Below are 14,096 nucleotides of genomic sequence, written 5' to 3'. Positions count from 1 at the left end.
AAATGGTGCCAGAAGAATAAAATAAATAAAAGGGGAATAGCCATAGACAAGAAAAACGTGCGGGGGCCGTGGACTCTTCCTATCTGGAAGGAAAGGAATTTATCTGGTAAGCATAAATTATGTTTTCCTTCCTAAGATAGGGAGAATCCACGGCTTCCTTCCTTCCTGTTGGGAAAACTATAACCAAGATCCAGAGGACACTGAATGAATAACGGGAGGGAACAAAAAGGAAGAGGTGGACCCTATTCTGAGGGCACCACAGCCTGCAAAACTAACGCTGCTTCAGCCGAAGCCAAAACATCAAAGTTGTAAAAAAAATGTAAAAGTATGCAAGGAGGTAACTTCCACGGAGTCCCCACTAGATCCGTGAACCACGTCCTTTGCGGCCAAGATGGAGCAATCAGGAATACTGATACCCGCTCCTGCTTAATGTGGGCCACCACTCGAGAAAGAAGCGGTAATGGAGGAAAAAGACATATGAGTTTGAACCTCCAGGGCACTGCTAGTGCATCTATTAGATCCGCTTGGGGATCCCTCAACCTCGACCCGTACCTGGGTAGCTTGGTATTGAGACGGGATGCCATGGGATCTATCTCCAGCGTCCCCCCACTTGCATATCTCTGCAAACACCTCGGGATGGAGAGACCATTCCCCTGGATGAAAGGATTGCCTGCTGAGAAAATCCGCCTCCCAGTTGTCCACACCCGGAATGTGGATTGCTGACAGCGAACAGCTGTGGGCCTCCGCCCACTCCAGAATCTGAGATAATTCCTTCATCGCCAAGAGACTTCTCGTTCCCCCTGATGGTTAATTTAAGCCACCAAGGTTATGTTGTCTGATTAGAATCTGATAAACTGGGACAAACCCAAAAGTGGCCAAGCCTTCAAGGCCTTGAAGATTGCCTGTAGTTCCAAAATATTGATCGGGAGGACTCCTCCTGAGTCCACAACCCCTATGCCTTCCTGGCACCCATAGTCACAATCTCCCAGGATGGTCTAAAGAAGCATGTCCCTCAGGACAGATGATCTGGACAGAGCCACCAAGAGAGAGATTCTCTCAACCAGCTGTCTAATACAATCTGTTGAGACAGATCTGAATGATCACTGTTCCACTGCCTCAGCATGCACAGTTGTAAAGGTCTGAGACGGAACCTGGCAAAAGGAATGATGTCCATGCAGAACACCATGAGACCAATCACCTCCATACACTGAGCCACAGAGGGGCTCAAGGAGGTCCGTAGGGCAAGACATGTCGAAGTTAGCTTGCAACATCTCTGGTCTGTTAGAAATATCCTCATGGATATGGAGTCTATTATAGTACCCAGGAATTCCACCCTGGTACTTGGGATAAGAGAACTCTTTTCCAAGTTTATCTTCCATCCATGTGATTGAAGAAGACTGAGAAGGGACTCGAAAAATTATTCCGCAAGACGAAAGGATGGTGCTTGCACCATAATATTGTGCAAGTATGGGGCTATTGCAATACCCTGAGTTCTGGCAACGACTAGAAGAGTCCCCAGAACCTTCGTAAAGATTCTTGGAGCAGTAGCTAGGCCAAACGGAAGGGCAATGAACTGGAAGTGCTGGTCCAGGAATGCAAACCTCAGGAACTGAAAGTGTTCCCTGTGGATTGAAACATGAAGGTAAGCGTCCATCAGATCTATAGTGGTCATAAACTGGCCCTCCTGAATTAAAGGAAGGATGGACCATATCATCTCCATCTTGAAGGAAGGGACAATGAGAAATTTGTTTAAGCACTTTAGGTACAGAATTGGGCGGAAAATTCTCTCCTTCTTTGGGACCACGACAAGGTTTGAATAAAACCCCAAACCTCTTTCTTCGATAGGCACCGGGACCACAACTCCTAAGGAGGATAGATCCTGAACGCACCCTAGAAAGATCCCTCTTTTCTGGTCTGGTAGACAGATTCGAGAGAAGGAATCTGCCCCTTGGCAGATGAGATTGGAAGCCTATCTTGTATCCCTGAGATACCACCTCCAGGACCCACGGATCCTGTACATTCTTGAGCCTGGTTGCTGAAAAAAAGAGACAGTCTGTCCCCTAGACGATCTGATCCCCGATTGGGGGCCACCCCTTAATGCCAATTTATTTTTGGCGGGCTTATTATTCTGCTTGGATTTATTCCAGGACTGAGCCGGCTTCCAAGAACTCTTGGGTTGCTTGGGCTTGGAGGAGGATTGTTGTCAGTGGGATTTGTCAGAATGAAATTTAGACGGAGTCAGGGACTGTTGTACAGGGTGACTGAGGGAGCAGGTAGGGGAGCTACACAGATCCCCAAGAGGCAACTAGTAGTGCCCCAGAAGTACTGTTCCGAGCTTCTTAGAATAGCCCATGACATTCCCCTAGCAGGGCACTTAGGGATAAGGTGCACATTACACCGTCTAACCAAGGCATTTTTCTGGCCCGGGATCAGTGATGATGTCCGGCGCTACTGCCGCTCCTGCGACACATGCCAGAGGGTAGGGTGGAAGCTCCACTTCGCCCATGCCAGTGGTGGGAGAGCCTTTTAGCTGGGTAGCAGTAGATATAGTTGGGCCCCTAGCTAAACCTAATCCCACAGGTACTAGGTTTACCTCTGGATACCGGGGGTAGCATAGTCTACTACCCGGTATTCAGTGGCAGTTGCGCTCACCAATATATATGCTGAGACAGTGGCTGATGCTTTAGTTAAGGTATTTTCTAGGGTAGGGTATACCCGGGAGATAGTATCACACCAAGGAACCCAATTTACCGCCAAGCTAACTCAGCAGCTCTTGCGGCTCTGCAGGATTAAGCATGTTAGGAGTTCCCTCTACCACCCCCTGACGAACGGTATCTGTGAACGGTTCGATGGCACATTGAAACACATGCTTAGGATCTTTGTAACCTCTTGCAGGGACTGGGAGCGATTCTTGTACCATCTTCTATTTGCCTATAGAGAAGTACCCCAGGAATCAACAAGGTTCTCTCCTTTATTTATTGTATGGGAGGAGGACTAGAGGACCCTTGGATCTACTTAATGAATACTGGGAGGGAGAGGCAAGCGAGGAAGAAACCCCCATCATCGAGTATATGTTAGAACTGCGGGATCGATTGGAGTACCTCACTGGAAGGGTCTGTGACAATCTTTAAGAAGCCCAAACTCAGCAGAAGGTCTGGTATGACAGGGGTGCCCGTAATGGTAGCTTCTTGGTGGGGCAGAAAGTCTTGGTCCTTGAGCCCACTAGACAGAATAAGTTGCAGGCAGCATGGCAGGGTCCCTACACTATAGTTGAGAAGCTCTGTGACACCACATATATAGTTGCCGTTGTTCAGCTGAGAGAGTCCAGTGGTCTTCCATGTGAACATGCTCAAGGCCTATGTAGCTATGGATGAGGCAGTAGCAGCAATATGTGCGTCCGCCACCGAGGAGTTAGAAAGTCCCACTCTTCCTGATCTGTTAGGGGAGGCGAGTAGAGCCGGGTCTCTGGAGGAAGTTAGGCTACGTGAGGTCTAGGAGCTCAGGAACGGGAGCAGATCAACTCCTTACTCCAGAACAGGAGAGATGTGTTTTCAGCCAGTCCAGGGTATACTACATTGACAGTCCAATAGGTAGAAACACCAGGGCAAGCCCCCTTATGGCAACCCGCTTATCAGATTTCTGATGCCGTAAGGGAAAGTATGAGGAGGGAGAAACAGGAAATGTTGAACTTGGGAGTTATTAAAAATTCCGCTAGTCCCTGGGCATCCCCTGTAATACTTGTACTGAAACGGGATGACTCTACATGGTTTTGTGTTGATTACCGACAGCTGAAGCCTCCAAGACTTTGCCTATGCCTACCTAGATGATATTGCCATATATAGTGCTACCTGGGAGGAACACTTAGGTCAAATAGGGGAAGTATTGGACAGGATCAGGGCTGCAGGATTGACCTTAAATCCAGACAAGTATCACATAGGCATGGCAGAGGTACAGTACCTTGGCCATTGGGTGGGCTGTGGGAAGCAACGACCAGAACCAGCTAAAATAGCCAACTGGCCAGTTCCCACAACCAAGACCCAGGTCCTAGTTTTCTTGGGTACGGCAGGGTATTACAGAAAGTTTGTCTCCAACTATAGTACTCTAGCCAAACCTCTGACAGACTTGACTAAGAAAGCCCTCACCAAGCAGGTCCAGTTGTCCCCTGAGTGTGAGACAGCCTTCCAGCAGCTAAATACAGCTCTGACATGTGCCCCAGTCCTGGCTGCCCCTGATCCATCTAAACGATTTCTTGTGCACACATATGCCTCCATGTTTGGACTGGGAGCGGTATTGAGCCAGGTTGGGGAGGACGGAGGGGAACATCCGGCCGCCTACATCAGTCGGAAGCTCCTGCCAGTCTGCTATGCGACCATAGAAAATCAATGTTTGGCACTGGTTTGGGCCCTAAAGAAACTGCAGCCTTATCTGTATGGCCGAGCATTTACTGGGCTCACAGATCACAACCCCCTGGTCTGGCTAAATCGAGTGGCTGGGGACAATGCCAGGCTGTTGAGATGGAGCTTAACCCTCCAGCCTTACAATTTTTCCATCCAGTACAGACCTGGGAAACAAAATGGCAATGCCAATAGATTGTCACGGCAGACAGAAGTATGAGGATTACGGGGCTTGTTTGAATAATGTTGCATTTTATGGTAACTCCTTTGGTGGTTGTTCTGTCTCAGACAGCCTGAAGCTGATCCATTCAGGATCTAGCCCAGTCTGCCGGACCGTTGGTCAAGGGGGAGGCACTGTGACGGTTCCCTAGTCAGATACATGGAAAATGTGTGACACAGTGCCATCTATTGGTTGCAAGCTCACCACCATGGATACATGAGAAGGAATCACTAATTTGCATATATTTGCATAGGCGAAAATACCAACAGATAAATGTTATTTTGACTGCTTAGAACTACCTGAATCCTCCATCCTGTTGGCAAAGTTATATTCCCTTAGTATATTGTTTTCTATATGTTTTCCTATGTTTAATCGAGTGTGTGTCACCATAAGCTTACTGGTGTGTTTGTAGAAGCTAGTCCTGGGTGAAATAAAGCATTAGGAGTAGTTCCTTCTGGAACAGTAGGTCCTGTCTGATTCTTTTAGGAATACCAGTAGCAGAGGTTCTGACCCTGCATTCTGGCTGCACCTTTCCCTGCAAGAGAGACTTGCTACATAATCTGTGGGTCTGTATACAAAGAGCTGGCCTTGTGAGCCCCAATTGCCTTTTTAAAGACAGTGGAGGGAAAGGAATCAATACCTACCTGAAGACAGGAGTTTGGCAGAGGGGACATTACCTGCCTGAAAGGAGCAGCAAAGTAGAGGGGACGTTACCTGCCTGAAAGGAGCAGCGAGGCAGAGAGTTATATTTCTGCCTAGAAGCAGACTGGCAGAGGGGACGCTACCTGCCTGGGAGCCCACTGAGACCAGCCCAGCTGGGAGAGATACAGCCGCTGGCTTGACCCGTCTTAGCAACGATAGCTCTGGTCCCACTATCTGGAGGCAGAGGGATCTATTCCTGCCTAGAAGCAGACTGGCAGAGGGGACGCTGCCTGCCTGGGAGTCCACTGAGACCAGCCCAGCTGGGAGAGATACAGCCGCTGGCTTGACCCCGGTCTTAGCAACGATAGCTCTGGTTCCACTATCTGGAGGCAGAGGGATCTATTCCTGCCTAGAAGCAGCCAGGCAGAGGGATTTATTCCTGCCTAGAAGCAGAGGGACCATACCTGCCAGGAGAGAGCTGCAGGGCAGAGAAGACGCTACCTGACTGGGAGCCCACTGATAGCTCTGGTCCCACTATCTGGTTGCCACCCCTGGGTTTGGACAGGGGAAGGGAGACTCCTAGCTGAGTACTGCTACAACCACCATTGAAATGCCCATGTTGTTTCCTCCTCTTGATTCCCTTTCTCCAGAAGCAGAGTTCATGGGTAATAAGCCATAAACTTATATACGATTTGTTCAAAGTTAGCCGTGTACTTGAGAGTCTTAGTAATTCCCTTATAAACACACTGGACCCTAGGAATTTTAAATCTGGTCCAATTTTAATGTGTGTGTAACTAAGGAGGTACCCAAAAAATGTTTTTCGCTATTCACAGTTTTAAGTGAACTCAGGCTGGAGTATGTTGATGTAACCCAGTGGAAATTAACTTGGAGTCTGGAAGTTGGTCTGCGGTATTCCTTGATGTTGCTCTTAAGCAATAGCGCTGGGCCCTTTAGGAGTTAGCAGCTAAAGAATGGAGGAGCCAATTGTAACTTCTTGTGAGCCCAGAAAAATAATGGCTTGTAAAGAGCTCTGTCAAATGATGTACTCAACTGTCTTGCTGCGAGAGATTTACAGCCTCTCCCACTTAGCCTCTAGAGAAACGCTGAGAAGTAGCCTCTGATAGGTACCATTGTTTAGCCTGTGTGTGGGGGCCGAGGTTTCTTCAGGGGCTGGGCCTGGAGGACGATCCTCCGTATTGTACCTGGCCCACGTCTTCTCAGAACTGTGCGGTATGATGATCCTCCTCACTCAGCACCGGTGGGAGAAACCAGGAAGTCGGAGGAACTTGTTTGCCGGGCAGTCCCCAAAAACTTGAATGCAGATGAGACTGTTCTCCGTTGCATATAGCATAGTTCTAATGGTGCTAATGGAGAACCGGTGGCTCTTTGCTCTGGCCCGTCTGCCTGGATCACTCAGGCTGCCTGGCATGAAGTCGATACATCCTCCGCCAACGGCTTGCTGTCTGACTCCTCCCCCGGAACTCCTTGGGGCATGTCACCATCACTGTTTAATATCCCTTCAATCTCCCAATTGAGAAGGGATAGATAAAAAAAAACCTGTAGCTTTCACTTGGTGTGAAAGTTAAAGAGACATTATACCCAAAAATGTTCTTCGTACAAGAATTTTAAAATAGAGTGGTCCTAACACTACATTAGGACACCTTTTAAATTGGTGAATGGCTAAACAGAACATGGCCATATTGTATGAGTAAGATCCCAATTTTAACGTAAAAGCATAGGTAATTTCTGTAAGTGGATGTGCGCTAATATGCCTCTTGTATAACTATTTGGTCTTATTGGCTGCACTCCCAAATATATATTTAATCTCTATTTCTGCAAGGTGTGCTAAAGTAAGCTTTGTGGATTTGTAGTAAAACCCCCTGGAGACTGATCTTCTTCCACTGGTTAAAGCACCCCACTCAAGCTCAGGTGATCTCATAAACGTTTATTAAAGTTATACATAAAGGTTGGGGAGTCTTATTCTATTATAAAGAGAAAAACAAGAATGATTTAGTCCAAAGAGGCAAAGTATCGTAGTGTTAGGACTAGTCAACATTGGGACAACTTGTAAGGTGGTGACTGGCTAAAGAGAATATGGCCATATTGTGTGACTAAAATCCCGATTTTAATATAAAGTATAGGTAATTTTTGCAGGATTTAAATTTTCTTTATGTTTATTTGCAAGTGAATTTGCGCTAATACCCCTCTTTGTGTGTAGGTGTATGTATATATATATATATATATATATATATATGTGTATATATATAGTACAACTCAAAAAATCCGGACCCCGGAAATCCGAAGAACCTGAGAATCCGGAGAGAAGGCAGAAAGAAATCTGAGCTCCACAACTGCGCACTACAGCTTGACATACATCACCGGTACCTGTGCAGGTATTTACCATTTTTACAATGCACAGTACCATTATACCTGTATACTGTACTGTAGTACTGTATTGTACAGTAGTGTACTGTACAAATGTTTTCTAAAGTGGATAAGGAAGCAGAGGAGAAACACTCTGAAATCACCAGGCACAGCAGAAGCTCCATCCACAAGCGGATCACTGGGCACAGCAGATGTAAGCGATCTGTGAACAAGCAGTTCAGCACGTGCCGAAGAAATACCTGTAACGGAAAGGAATGTACCTATGCGATCTGTACAGTATTTATTTATAATAAAAGAACATCAACACATCTTCTTTATTATTTACAGGTATTTTATCAGCGATGTCCGAGAATCCAGAAAATACGGACCGGGTAAATCCCCAAGCAGTCCGGATTTTCAGAGTTGTACTGTATATATATATATATATATATATATATATATATACTTTCTAGGGTTGCCAACCAGCCATAGCCGCTATTTTTAAAGTTCAGGTCAAAGTTGAAAAGAAATATTTAAAGGGACATTAAACACCAAATAAATGCTAGACAGAATGATGCATTCATAGAAAAGATTAGTCTGAGAATAACATGTAGATGTATTTTTTTAAAGTTTCATTAGATGTTTAAATATTGACAAAATAAGTGTAAAATTTGTATTGTCTATAAAACAATAGGATCTGCCATGTTGTAACATAGGTTACCTTCTCTGCTGTAGCCAGTAAGGGGCAGTTATAAATAAGTCACTAGAGTGTGCAGCCAATGACAGTGTGCAATATAAGAGTGTTCTGCACTTCCATTTCTAACAGCAACTGAAAATCTCACTATTTCAGAATTCAATTACAGGAAAGGGGACAAAATATTTATACAGTTTGTAATATTATATTACCATCTCAAAGTGTTTCATGTCTATACAGGTAGCCCTCAGTTTACGCCGGGGTTAGGTTCCAGAAGGAATGGTTTTAAATCGAAACCGTTGTAAATTGAAACCCAGTTTATAATGTAAGTCAATGGGAAGTGAGGGAGATAGGTTCCAGGCCCCTCTCAAAATTGTCATAAGTAACACCTAATACATTATTTATAAAGCTTTGAAATGAAGACTGTAAATGCTAAACAGCATTATAAACCTAATAAAATAATCACACAACACAGTATATATAATTAAACTAAGTTAAATGAACAAAAACATTTGCTAAACAGCATTATAAACTTAATAAAATAACCACACAACACAGACTTAACTTGCATTTTTCTGCAAACAGTTCTTTCTATGCATTCCAATCTGGACTGATTTATAGACAGGAAGATCTTGTTCCTTTGAAATCTGCTCGATAGCTCAGGTCTGGTTAAACTGATTAATTTCAGCTTGCTTGGCTTTGCTGCAACACAAGCGGACAGCTCCACCTACTGGCTATTTTAATAAATGCACTGCTTCTCAATGCTTTTCAATAGCAGTCACATGACTGGAAAAAAAGGTTGTTATTCTGAAACGGTGTAAATTGAACCGTTGTAAAACGAGGGCCACCTGTATTATATAGAAATGAAGATTCTTTCATAGTCAAACTTCTTATAAGTGTATTGGAATCTAATTATAAACAAATGATCGCTTAAAATCAGTCCTAGCAGCTTTAGTTCCAGATTTATGCTATATAATTATTTATGCAAATAGATTATTTTTCCAGAAAAGGTGGCAACCCTAAAATGTTCCGTGAATATTTTAAACATGTACATACCCAGTGAGCTTTTATATGCATAATTGATTTTTTTTAAATGTAATGTATATTTAATTCATTCATTGCATCACAATATGTATATCAGAATCTTGATTTATTCAAGACATGTTGTTTATGGATAGTGTTAAAGTAAAAGGATAACATAATTCTTGTACATGCATTTCATTCTCTGCCTACACATACATACATCCATAGTACATACTGCATATCACCATTTGTACAGAGGCACACCATTATTCCTTCTCCCTAATGTTTTCACCAAAGAAGAAATACATCTCTGATTTTTTTTTTCTTTTTTATATATATATTTTTTTCCTTATTTTTTCCAATCGCTTACAAAAAAAACTATTTATCCATTCTTAAAAAAATAGGGAAAAGCACATTTCCTCCCTCCCCCCTCTGAAACCCCAAAACAAAATAACAAAAGGAGATTTCTACACATGAAAAACTATACAGATTAAAAATCCAAGTATTAAAATTCAACAAAATGTAATCTCCCCAATAATTTAACTCTGATGCCACCTGGTGGCATAAGGGTTAATTTTAGCCCTACAAAAGTTTAGGGGAGAGGGGTGCCCTAAATTTGGTTTAATAAGCAAAGACATAAACCATACTCCCTTCCTCCCTTCCCCTTGCGTCTTGCCCCATTTTCCAGGGTTAAATCCTTGGCAGGTTAAAGGGGACTCCCTCTACCCACAACTCCCTTTGTTTTACAGGGTTTAGGACAAACATATTAAATTGCATATTTAAGGAGGCTTTGGAAGACGCCAGAGAAAAATAAGAGAGAAAACAAAAAGATTTTCCAAATTAAAGTATTGGTGTGATGGATATATCGGGAAATAAACTCAAATTTAGGAGGGGATGGGAGTAGAAATGGAAAATAATAGGTTCAAAGATTCTTTGACTGGGAAACAGGTACATTTAAGGAGCTATGCAGTATTTCTAAATGCATACTTGTAAAAAATTACATGGGATAATGACAGAAGTTATAGGGAGAGGTTACATGAACATATTTATGTAGATGTTATGTGGAAAATATAGACCAATAGGAATAATAAAAGAGTTTGGTTAAATCAACCAATAGGACGCATTATAGGATATAGAAGAAATGAAGCGGAACCACTGGGAGTTAGGAAGAGGTTACATAGTACAGAGTGGTTATAGGGTACAGTTATATGGAGAAAGAAGTGAATGACAGGCGTTTTAGAGGAAGGTTACGTGGACTAAGGTGGGAGTAACAGAAATGTATAAAATGGAACAGTGTCTACCCAAAATGGATTCAGTAGCATCCATGTCTTCTATTTTGAAAAATTATAAATGTCCAAGAAAATTACACAAAAGTTTTGGCTTTAAGGAAACAAAAGAGTCTCACTGCACTTACTGCAGAAGAAGGGTTCTCAATATATATATATATATATATATATATATATATATATATATATATATATATATATATATATATATATATATATATATATACATACATACAATTTAAATAGTATCTTTTTTGTATATTTAACTTTGCTTGGTATAATATTTTAAGTGTTTTTTAAGAAATAGATTTTTGAGGGATAATAAACCACTTCTACATAAAGAATTCAGTACACAGACAGTTACAACTATTATTAGAGGCAACTGTATTGGATAGCAGTTCTGGGCTATTTGAGAGGGATTATGTGGCTCTTGTGAGCAGTTGAGTGTTGTTGTTTTTTTTGAGTATCAAAAGAGAATTGTTAGGGTATCACAAAAGGCTGTGAGCTGTTTTTAAAACTTGGGATGCCATAATTACTAATTAATTTAAAACTATAAGTGTTCCATGGTTAAATTAGTTTGAGGAAAACGCTGTTACTCAGTGATTACATAGCGCAAAAGGAGGTGCGATAGAAAGGAGTATGGAGTTATAAAGAGAGATTACATAGAGCAAAATATGGAGTTACATGGAGCGTATATATGGAACAAAATATGGTGTTATTTGGGCAGGTTATAGGTAGGAATGTTTGGATTTATAGGGGAGGGGTTGTATGCTGCAATATATAGACTTACAGGGATGGGTTATATTGACGACTATATGGAGTTATGGAGCGGTCTTAAATAGACAAATACCATTTATGGCAAGTGGTAATACAAAGCAATATGAGGAGAGGAAATATTACATGATGATAGGAGTTATAGGAAGGGGCTATATTGAGCAATACATGTTTAATGGAAATGTTATATGGTGCTATATGAGGGGTTAAAGGGGTATATCTATAGTTACAGGGGAGATTATATGAAACAATAGAAGGGATTACATAGAGAGAATATGGAGTAATATGAAGCTTTATTGGTGGGGGTTATATGAAGCAATAGCAGACGTTACAGGAAGTGGTAATATGCAGATAAAGGAAATTATATTGTACACTACAAAGAGTAACATTAGGGAAGAAAAACAGAGGCTGTTAATCTCACTGATTATCAAACAAGACAAGGTATGTCACTCAGAGTCTGAGTTACTTCCAGCAATAAGAAAACATTTCCGCAAGAAGGAATGCATGCTGACGTGTATAGCATTATACACTGAACTCCCCTCTATCTTTGAAAACAAGGGATAATGTACTCAAACATTTTCTCTGTTCCATTTAAAAAGTAAACATTTCAAAATTATTATTGTTTTCTTTTTTTTATGGATTTTGAAGTGCTGAATTAGCCAAGTTTTTCTGTGGGAATTGTCTCAGCCAGTGAGGAACTAATATCTTAGGCAGTTGTGCATAAACATGCAATTCCTGTTAGTTTCACTTGTATGTTAAAAAAAAATATTTTCCTTAAAAGGATATGAAACCCAATTTTTTTTGTGTGTGATTCAGACACAGCATACAATTTAAAAAAAGTTTCCAATTTACTTCCATTATCAAATTTCCTTTGTTCCCATGATATTCTGTGTTGAAGAGATACCTAGGTAGCATCTCGAGCACTACATGACAGGAAATAGTGCTGTCATCTAGTGCTCTTACAAATGGATATCATTCTTGTAAAACTGCTGCCATCTAGTGCTCCAGTAATGGGCCAGCTACTAAACATACGTCCGTACTTTTAAACAAATGATACCAATAGAACGAAGAAAAATTGATTATAGAAGTAAATTAGAAAGTTGTTAAAAATGACATGCTCTATCTGAATCATGAAAGAAAATGTTTCGGTTTCATATCCCGTTAAACATATTAAACTATTGATCTTTCATAAACAGAAAACATTTGAATACCAAACACATTTAACAAAATCCCCCTAAAGAAGACAATTTTATTACAAACGTTATCACACAAGACACGCTACTTTCTGAGGTTCAGTCAGTGGTTAACAGCCTCTATTGTATGGATTTGGTAAAAAGGGAGAAAGGCATGGAAAAAGTGACAAGGGGGGAAGGGAGGACTTAATAATAAAAAAATTAAAAAAAAATCAATAAGAAAATTGAAAACAATATAAAAAGAAAAATAAAGTAAAAAAAGTCCAATAAACGAAATAATAAGGAATCAGAAATCATTAACTGTTTAATGACTGTACACGTTTCATATTTCCTGTATACTGAAGTCAGAGCATGCAGCAAATGAGCAGTGGTTATTTCATCATTTGTCAGAAGGCAAGGCACATAATGTGATAGAAAATTCCGTGCAAATAAGGGAAAAAAGATCATTTGTACATATTTAATGCTATATATATATATTTATATATATACTGAGTATTTTTTTTTGTCTTTTCTTTTTTTTTATATATCTCTAGTGTTGTTTTTTTTGTACACAATTTTTTTTCTTTTCTTAATCCATCCCAACAACATTTTAAAAAGCAGCACCCCAACCCCATTTTTTGTCACCATAAGAGAGGGCTCTTTCAGAACTGCACACCCCCTCCTTTCCACCACCACATATTCTCAATAAACCCTCACGCTCCCCAGACACTGAAAATGTACTAATATAGCCACAGTGCCCACAAGGCAAGTATTCTATAAATCCAAGTACAGTATATTCGGAATTAAAGGTATTCTCATTAGGGGAGAGGGACAGCTAAGAAAGAGACCCTCTTCTACAGGAGAACAGAAAAAAAACACCCCATACAATACATTTGAGCAGAAATTCTGCTTCATTGCTATATATTTTATATTTCTTTGATAAAACTCCTTTAAAAGAGATAGTAAAGGTGTTTTATCTGCGGCAAAAAGGGAAACGGTTAAATATTTTGTTTAAAAAAAAAAAAATGCACTTCCCCTCCCTATTAATAAAGGGAATAGTGCTGTATTTATATCTGCCATGCAGGTCCTCAGCCACAAGCCAGCTGGATGAGCCCAGAAAGGGCGTGATAGGGGTAGGACGCACCATGCAGGTTACACAGTCTAGTGACCAGGTGCTTTCTGCTGTATTAGGAAATCTTATTCATTCATATCCTACTCATGGTGACTAGATGCGAGGAGACCGCACACACTTTATTTTATACATGTGGCGTAATGCAAATATATATTTTTCCTTTACACGCAGACATGTTTTATTGGTGTAGTTATACACAAAGGTATGTATACATATAAAATGTTTGTGTATTTGATATATGTATATATATATATATATATATATATATATTGTATGTATGTATGTATATATATATATATATATATATGTACACACATATATATATATATATATACACACACAACTGTGTGTTTATATTTATATACTTTGTGTGTATGTATGTGTATATATATATG

This window comes from Bombina bombina, chromosome 2 (genome assembly GCF_027579735.1).
Source record: "Bombina bombina isolate aBomBom1 chromosome 2, aBomBom1.pri, whole genome shotgun sequence".
NCBI classification, from domain to species: domain Eukaryota; kingdom Metazoa; phylum Chordata; class Amphibia; order Anura; family Bombinatoridae; genus Bombina; species Bombina bombina.
This window is presented reverse-complemented; position numbering follows the sequence as displayed.